General features: G+C 42.1%; 1 pseudogene; it reads left to right on the top strand.

The window, feature by feature from the left end:
* The first annotated feature begins 1,303 nt into the window (after positions 1 to 1,303).
* Positions 1,304 to 8,506, top strand: part of LOC102260700 — a 22,066-nt pseudogene continuing 14,863 nt past the window's right edge.

Here is an 8,506-nt window from a genome sequence, read left to right as displayed (position 1 = left end):
TTCTGGGATTTATTTACCTTCTATAGCTGTCACTGGAGCTGAGAGCCGGCTCCAGCTCTGAGGCCGTGGCTGGCTGAAAGCAGGTATCTGGGTTTGTTTAGCTTCTATAATTGAAACTCTGTTGCCATCACTGGCGCTCCAAGTTCTGAGCCCGCTGGCGGCTGAAAGCAGGTTTCTGGGTTTGTTTAGCTTCTATAATTGCAACATTGTTGCATCCGGAGCTCAGAGCTGGGCTGCGGCAGGCGGGGAACCTTGGCTTCCTCCCTCACTGGAGCAAGCAAACCTCCTGTTTGCTTCAGCTGCGTGGCTGCCGGCCGCCATCTTGGTTGGCAGTTAATTTGCATATCTTGCTGATTAGCCAATGGGAAGGGTAGCGAAGTTACGGTTAATTACCATGTTTCTCTATTATTAGAAAGGATAATGTGCCACGAACATTCCTGTTAATGAACACCTTTCAGTGTTAAAAGTACATGTCTTCAAACTTTTTAAGGAGCTTGTTGTTGAGGTCTGCAAAAGCATCTGTTAAACTCTTCATTGTGAATTTTCTTGGGGGTTCTTTTTTTTATTTTTTTGGTGGGATGGGGGGGGTGCTTCTTTTTCTTCTCCTACAGCTTCCTTTCCTCTTGCCTCTTCTTCAGTTATGCATTTCTGTTCCAATTTCAAGAACTACCCATCAGTCACTTCCTTGGAACCACCTCTAGGAGCTCTTCAATGTCATCCTCAACTACACCCAACTTAAAGTTGCTGGACATTTCAACCACAGTCTTTTTGATTTTGCAACCTCTTTACCCTAGACCAGTGATGACGAACCTATGACACACGTGTCAGAGGTGACATGCGAGCTCATTTTTTTGGTTGATTTTTCTTTGTTAAATGGCATTTAAATATATAAAATAAATATCAAAAATATAAGTCTTTATTTTACTATGGTTGCAAATATCAAAAAATTTCTATATGTGACACGGCACCAGAGTTAAGTTAGGGTTTTTCAAAATGCTGACACGCCGAGCTCAAAGGTTCGCCATCATGGCCATAGACCAATCCTTTTAGACATGGACAAACCTCTTTGAGTGTCTTTTTCCAGATGTCCTCATACACTCCTTGGCGACATCACCCTAAACCAAAGCATAATTCTTGATGCATCATAGATGTAATCCTTTCAGAATTGCATCAGTGTCCTCAATTGCAATACTTATCTATGTAAAGTTCATCTCCGGTAGTAAGGCTTAAAAGTTGCTATAATTCCTTGATCCATTGGTTCAATCAAAGAGGTGGTATTTGGAGGGGCGATTTTGATATTGGGATGAAGATCACCAATAAAAGGATGTCTGGGACCATTATTGACAAGAAGCAAAGTTTTAAAAGGTATGTTACCCTCCAAACAGTACTTGTCCATTTTGCTGGCATTGTAATTCAGGAGGACATCTTGGAAGAGGAGCTGGGTCATCCATGACTTTATTGCTCCTATAGCACACTGGCAGTGTATGCTTATCAATATGCTTGAAGGTCCTTAGGGTTACTACACCAGATCACAAAGGGTTTCAATTTGTATCCTGCAACATTGCCCCAAAGCAAGACTGTTATCTTGTCCTTAAAAGCCTTGAAACCTGGCATTGACTTGCCCTCCTTTCAGGCGTCTGTTTCCAGAACAGGGAGATTTCATTTACATTGAGTATTTCCTCTGGCAAGTAATTTCCCTCCACATTCAGCTTAGCTAGAGTTTCCAAAAATTCTTCAGCTGCCTTATATCAGCATTCGCAGACTTATCACTCAACTTTCACACTATATAATAATTGTTTTTGAATCACTTAAACCACCCAGTAAATTCAATATCATAATCAGGTTCAGCCCTTTTTTTCAACATTGCAAACGAATTGTTTGCTTTGGTTGTAATCGTCTTGGTGTTGAGAGGGATACACTTCTGTGTCTGGTCTTCAACCGAGGTCATTAATAAGTTTCTGCATGTCTGATATAGGCCCTTCTCAAATTTTTGTTAGTCTTGTTACCTTCAATGAAACAGATCCTTTAACAGCTCCCATCACTTTGTTCTTTTTCTTCAAGATCATAGCTGTGGTGGAATGGAACATGCCTGACGGATAAGTGATAACCATCACTGATTTTCCACCTTCATTGTCATTAAACATATTGTCATTTATTGTTTCCAGGTCAATCATTCGTCATAGCCTCTTACTGACAATATTAGCAGTGAATCTTGTACACTTAAAGGCCATAGTGAACAAAAGAATATGAGATTGAATCAAGCACAAGAGAAAATGATGCAATCAAGAGACATGGTAAACATGAGTAACATAGTTGCCTATTACCATTATCAGGTACTATATACTGTACATAATTGAATCAAAATAAAATAGAACTTTATTTATTTATTTATTTATTTATTTATTTATTTATTTGAATTTACTGGGGTGACACTGGTTAATCAATTATACAGGTTTCAGGGGCACAATTCTATAATACATCATCTGTACATTGTATTGTGTCTTCACCACCCCAATTCAAGTCTCCTTCCATCACCATTAACCACACTTTACCCTCTCCCCTCTCCCTCCCAACCCCCTTTTCCTCTGTAATCACCATACTGCAAATATAACACTTCTAAAGAAGAAAGGATACACTGGGTACCTTCTGTGGATTCAGTCCATTCTCTTCATTGTGCAACTTCTTAAGTGATCTAAAAGTCACTTCTATGTAACCTAGATAAAGTGTTTCTTCAGTTGTTGAAATGTGGCTTCCTTACTTCACCATTCATACTCTTCTTGCCAAGGACTCCATGTTGCCACATCCAATTGTTAGTATTACTTTTTCTCAGGTAGCCTCTGTACTACATTAGATTCAACTGGCTTTGCTCTACTTTGTGAACTTAGTCCTGTGAACTCTGTCCAGGTATTATATCACCCTGGATCTCATTCTTCCTACCCACATCCTATTACTGAAGAATATAGAGAACCACCTGGTTTCTATATTCCTCAGTAATCTCCCTTCCTACCACATCCTAGGGACATGTGCTAGGCCACCTAATCTAGGCCTTGCTCAATGATTTATTTCTTAACGGCAATGACCATTTTTTAAGATCATTAGATTTCAATCTCCTGGCCAGTCATTCCCTATTTATAATCAATTGCCAGAAAGTTCTGCAGGTATTTTTTGAAAGAATTCTCAAACAAATGTATTCGTCTCCATTCCACTTCTGCTACTTGTTCAATTGCTTATTATATGACTTATCAATGAGGTCAAGGGAAACCTAGTAAGAGATTTAATCTGCAGGCATGCACCAATCTAGAAGGCAAGTTAGGCCCTAAAAGCTGGGGAAGATAAAATGAGCGACTGATCTCGTTTGAGGGCCATTTTCAGATGGTATCAAGAATAAACTATATAGGAGGAGGACCAAGATGGTGGCATAGGTAAACACCGCAGACTGCTGCCGCAAACAACCACTTCAAAAATACAACTAAAAGACGGAACGGACATCACCCAGAACCACAGGAAGGCTGGCTGAGGAGAGACTCTTCAACTAGAAGGAAAAATAACAGCACACCGAGGCTCAGAGGAGGCGCAGTGTGGAAAAAACTCAGGTGCGGAGGTGCGCGCGCAAAGCGGGCTGGTGGCTGAGAGCGCGGTTGTCGTTTTCGGTCAGGGGGGAGTCTCAGACTCTGAGCTCCAGATACGGGCGAATCGCTGGGGACTCGGACCCAAACGGGAGAAGCGGGAGTGTCTGGCATCAGTTGGAAGGCAGCTTTCCCTCCGAGGTTTGCAGCGGTTCCGGGGGTTCTGAGAAGCAGAGCCTCTGGGAACAGGACTGAGGGCACCATAACGGCTCCCTCCGCCCGCCCTGTTGAGCCCGCCCCGCCCAAGCCCTGCGCAGAGCCATTTGCCGGATCGCCGCAGGCAAAGGCTAGATTAGCGCCCCCCCAGAGGACAGAAGTTTTCCCACTGCAGCAGACACAGCTGATTCTCACAGCCAGTCGGCCTGGTGGTCAAATCCCTCTAGTATTAACTACAACAATCAAGGCTCAACGAGAACAAGACTGCGCACAAAGACCACTAGGGGGTGCACCAAGAAAGCATAAAAAATGCGGAGACAAAAAAACATGACAGAAATGGAGGATATAGAGCTAAAAATCGCAATTTTGAGGGCTTGCAAAAATGTGCTAGAAGCTGTCAATAAACTTGAGGAGAGAGTCACGAAAACTAATGAGACCCTCGATGCTATGATAAAGAACCAACTAGAAATTAAGCATACACGGACTGAAATAAAGAATATTATACAGACACCCAATAGCAGACCAGAGGAGCGCAAGAATCAAGTCAAAGATTTGAAATGCGAAGAAGCAAAAAACACCCAACCGGAAAAGCAAAATGAAAAAAGAATCCGAAAATACGAAGATAGTGTAAGGAGCCTCTGGGACAGCTTCAAGCGTACCAACATCAGAATAATAGGGGTGCCAGAAGATGAGAGACAGCAAGATATTGAAAACCTATTTGAAGAAATAATGGCAGAAAACTTCCCCCACCTGGTGAAAGAAATGGACTTACAGGTCCAAGAAGCGCAGAGAACCCCAAACAAAAGGAATCCAAAGAGGACCACACCAAGACACATCATAATTAAAATGCCAAGAGCAAAAGACAAAGAGAGAATCTTAAAAGCAGCAAGAGAAAGAGACTCAATTACCTACAAGGGAATACCCATACGACTGTCAGCTGATTTCTCAGATGCGGGAAGAGACTGGACAAAAATCGTGCACCTATGGATGAGGACAGTGGGTGGGGAGTGAGGGCGGAGGGTGGAGCGGGAACTGGGAGGAGGGGAGTTATGGGGGGGGGGAAGAGGAACAAATGTAATCTGAACAATAAAGATTTAATTTAAAAAAAGAAAAAAAATAAAGAATAAACTATATAACCAATATCTCAGGATATTTTTTTACTTTCTTTTTAATTTGATGAACTGACATTAGTTAATAAAATTATATAGGTTTCAGGTGTATAATTCTGTAATACATCTTCTGTATATTGTATTGTGTGCCGGAGGCTCAATAAAGATTTAATTTAAAAAAAGAAAAAAAATAAAGAATAAACTATATAACCAATATCTCAGGATATTTTTTTACTTTCTTTTTAATGTATTGAACTGACATTAGTTAATAAAATTATATAGGTTTCAGGTGTATAATTCTGTAATACATCTTCTGTATATTGTATTGTGTGTTGCCGGAGGCTAAGACCAACAGTAGTTAACATATTAATTCGATATTCAGCAGGGCTGAAAATCAGCATGATATCGCCCTGCTGTTGGCCAAATGGCTCAAGGCAATCCCCTAACCTGATAATCCTTTTACTGTTTACAAACTTTACCTTTGATATGCCTGTATTCATTCCTAAAGGGCAAATGTGTATTTAAGTGAATTAAAGCAAACAGGACCAAGAAGTTAGAGAGCCTCTCCACTAGAGAAAAGTTTCCGCCTGGCCCCCCCTGCCTTCTAAATTCATATTTCTTGTCTAGTGCGTTCGTTTGTGTGCGGCCCCTCCTCTAGATCCTAAATCCTCGCTGTAAAAGGTTGCAGCATGTGTTCCCACCCTGAGTCAAGTCTCCTTCCATCATTATTTATCCTCCCTATGCCCTCTTCTACCTCCCCACAACCTCCTTTTTCTCTGGTAATCACCATACTGTTCTTTAGGATTGTATTACTACAATTCCTAACCATGTCTCCCAGATGCTATATGCTACTAACATGTTTTGCTCACACCTACCTCTATACTTTTATTTGGTGACTCTGGGTTGGTGGTACTAGTTTAGTATTGTCTCATTTCAAGGTTGCTAAGTAATGTCATAAAGCCTTTAGTATCATGGTCAAAGCAAAAATGTGGTTAAGCACATCCCTAGGTGGTTTCCATGGAAACCAAAATGTGAGCTGACATGTATAATTCTTAACGGAAGACATTGATCGCTAAGTCAACATCGCAGTGTCAGGAACTGGAACTGAAGTACAATTTTCCAGAACCAGGGGAGACACAAGCCAACAGAAAAATTCTGGGCAGGAGTTTTTTCTAAGCTCCTTGAAGTTCTCTGCTATCTGTAAAAAAAAAAAAAAAGCAACTCAAACCTTCACACTGAGTCCTATTTGAATTCTCCTTGTCTTTGACTTCTAACAAGGCTCAGTATCTCCTGCAGAAGAATAGCTAACTCATACAACACTTTCCACGGGCTAGTGCATTAATTATATTTTTAATATTTTATGAAGTTTTGATATACTGGGGGGTCTAGCTGGCTGAGGAGAGACTGCCCCTCCCAGGGTTAGCTAATTCCCAAAGATAATTAACAATTTGTTTAAAAACATGTGTTTCATTCATAAACCAACCAATCCCAAGTCCATACCCCAAACCACCTTCTTTATCTTACTCTTCCACACCAAGACAATATTTTTCCTGCCCTAAATCACCAAGGACCAGGTACCAGAAAACTAGAGACTGTAGCTCAGAGCCCACTAGAATTATTTAAACTAACCAGTCCTGAACAATTTCTCCTGCCCTGCCTTGCCTTTCCCATGAAAAACAGTAAAAGCTCTGGGCCAGACTTCCCCTCTCATTTCTTTCTGCCTCCTGATGAACACTGGTGTTTCCCCATGTGGCCCCCATGGTGTGATGTAGCCCCCTCCTCTTGGAGAATGTAAGTAAGAAAAATTTTCTTTCAACAGCATTAGATTCTTCATGTTATCATTCAGTCATCTTCATAAATTAAAATACCATGAGTACAACTAAAAAAGCTAGCAGCCATTGTAAGCACTTTGTATAGATAAACGTGTTTATTTAATCTTCATTCGTCTATATGAGGTATATACTATTTCTATTCCCATTCTAACAAGAAGGACATAAGGTACAGAGAGAACAGGTAACTTGCTCAAAGTTCTATGAGTGGGTGGCAGAACTGGCGCAAAGTCTGTAATTTCACAACTGCACTGTATTGTCTCTTGAGAAAGTTGGGATGTTCTTTGTGTTCAAGACCCAAATCTGTGGCATTCTTCTCATTACTGCAGACCTCCTGCAAGGGTTGCCATTTTTGTTTGAAAACCTGCCTTAAATAAGTTATCAGAATGGTATATCTGGGGACCTAAAAAGCATCACTATTTCTGATCCCAGGTGAACAGAGAAAAGAACATTTAGTTTAAATTGCGTAGTACTCAGATGCTATAAGATTGAGAACCCATACACTGTCTCTTGGATTTGTCTTTTTAAAGAATATAGCACCAGTACCAAACACAGGAGAACATAGTCCTTTGAGTGATCCTAGGAATGAACCAAATGCCTTGTATGCAGCCAGCTATAAGCCATTCAGTGTAACTAGGGCACAGAGCACAGAATGACTCCAGGAGATGAAATCAGAGAGGTCCACAGGAGCCAGGCCAGGAATGGCCCAGTTGACTTGCAAAAAAGTATGTAGGTCATAGGGAGCCAATTTCTGTTCCTTCCTCATACTTGAGCAATGGAACCCTCAGACTGATCTCCCATTGATGGCTACATAAATGATCATTTAGGGTCCTAGCTGGTTTGGCTCAGTGTCTAGAGCGTTGGCCTGTGGACTGAAGGATCCCAGGTTCAATTCCAGTCAAGGGCACATGACCGGGTTGTGGGCTTGATCCCCAGTAGGAGCAGCTGATCTATGATTCTCTCTCATCATTGATGTTTCTATCTCTATCTCTCTCCCTCTTTTTTTCCTCTCTGAAATCAACAATATATATAGAAGAGCCTGGTGCATGAAATTTGTGCACTGGAGAGGGGGTCCCTCAGCCCAGCCTGCCCCCTCTCACAGTCTGGGAGCCCTCAGGGGATATCCTACTGACGGCTTAGGCCCACTCCCTGCAGCAGTCTGGCCTCCTTCTGCAGGAGGCAACCGGCTGATCAGGGGAAGATGCCACCCCCATCACCCCGCCGCTGCTGCCACTGCCGGCCGCTGCAGCCGCCAAGGTGTTTTCATCAACATAGACTCCAGTCCCTTCATCACTAAAAAATGACAACTTTCTTTAGGCATTTTCAAGATGTCTCTTTCATTCTTTCTTTTTTTTTTTATCCTCACCTGAGAATATTTTTCCATTGATTTTTAGAGAGCATGAAGAGAGAGGGGAAAGACAAAGAGAAGCATCAATGTGAGAGGAACACTTCGATTGGTTGCCTCCTGCATGAGCCCTGACCTGGGCCCCGGCCAGGGAGGAGCCTGCAACCTAGGTACATGCCCTTGATCAGAATCGAACCTGGACCCTGCGGTCCACAGGCCAAGGCTCTATCCACTGAGCCAAACTGGCTAAGGCAGGATATGACATTTCTTAGCCCCTCCAGCAGCAGACCTTCATTTTTTCCTCCAGGAGTGAGGTGGAAAAACCCTAGATCAGGGGTGGGCAACCCCTGGCACACATGCCAAACATGGCATGCCAGTAACTTTTGCTGGCACGTGAAACCCTCTCTTATAATCTTCCATTTACAATTTTTTTCTTAATAT

This window comes from Myotis brandtii, unplaced genomic scaffold (assembly GCF_000412655.1).
Source record: "Myotis brandtii unplaced genomic scaffold, ASM41265v1 scaffold934, whole genome shotgun sequence".
Classification (NCBI taxonomy): Eukaryota; Metazoa; Chordata; class Mammalia; order Chiroptera; family Vespertilionidae; genus Myotis; species Myotis brandtii.
The sequence above is the reverse complement of the archived record's forward strand: the minus strand, read 5'-3'. Positions and strand labels throughout refer to the sequence as shown.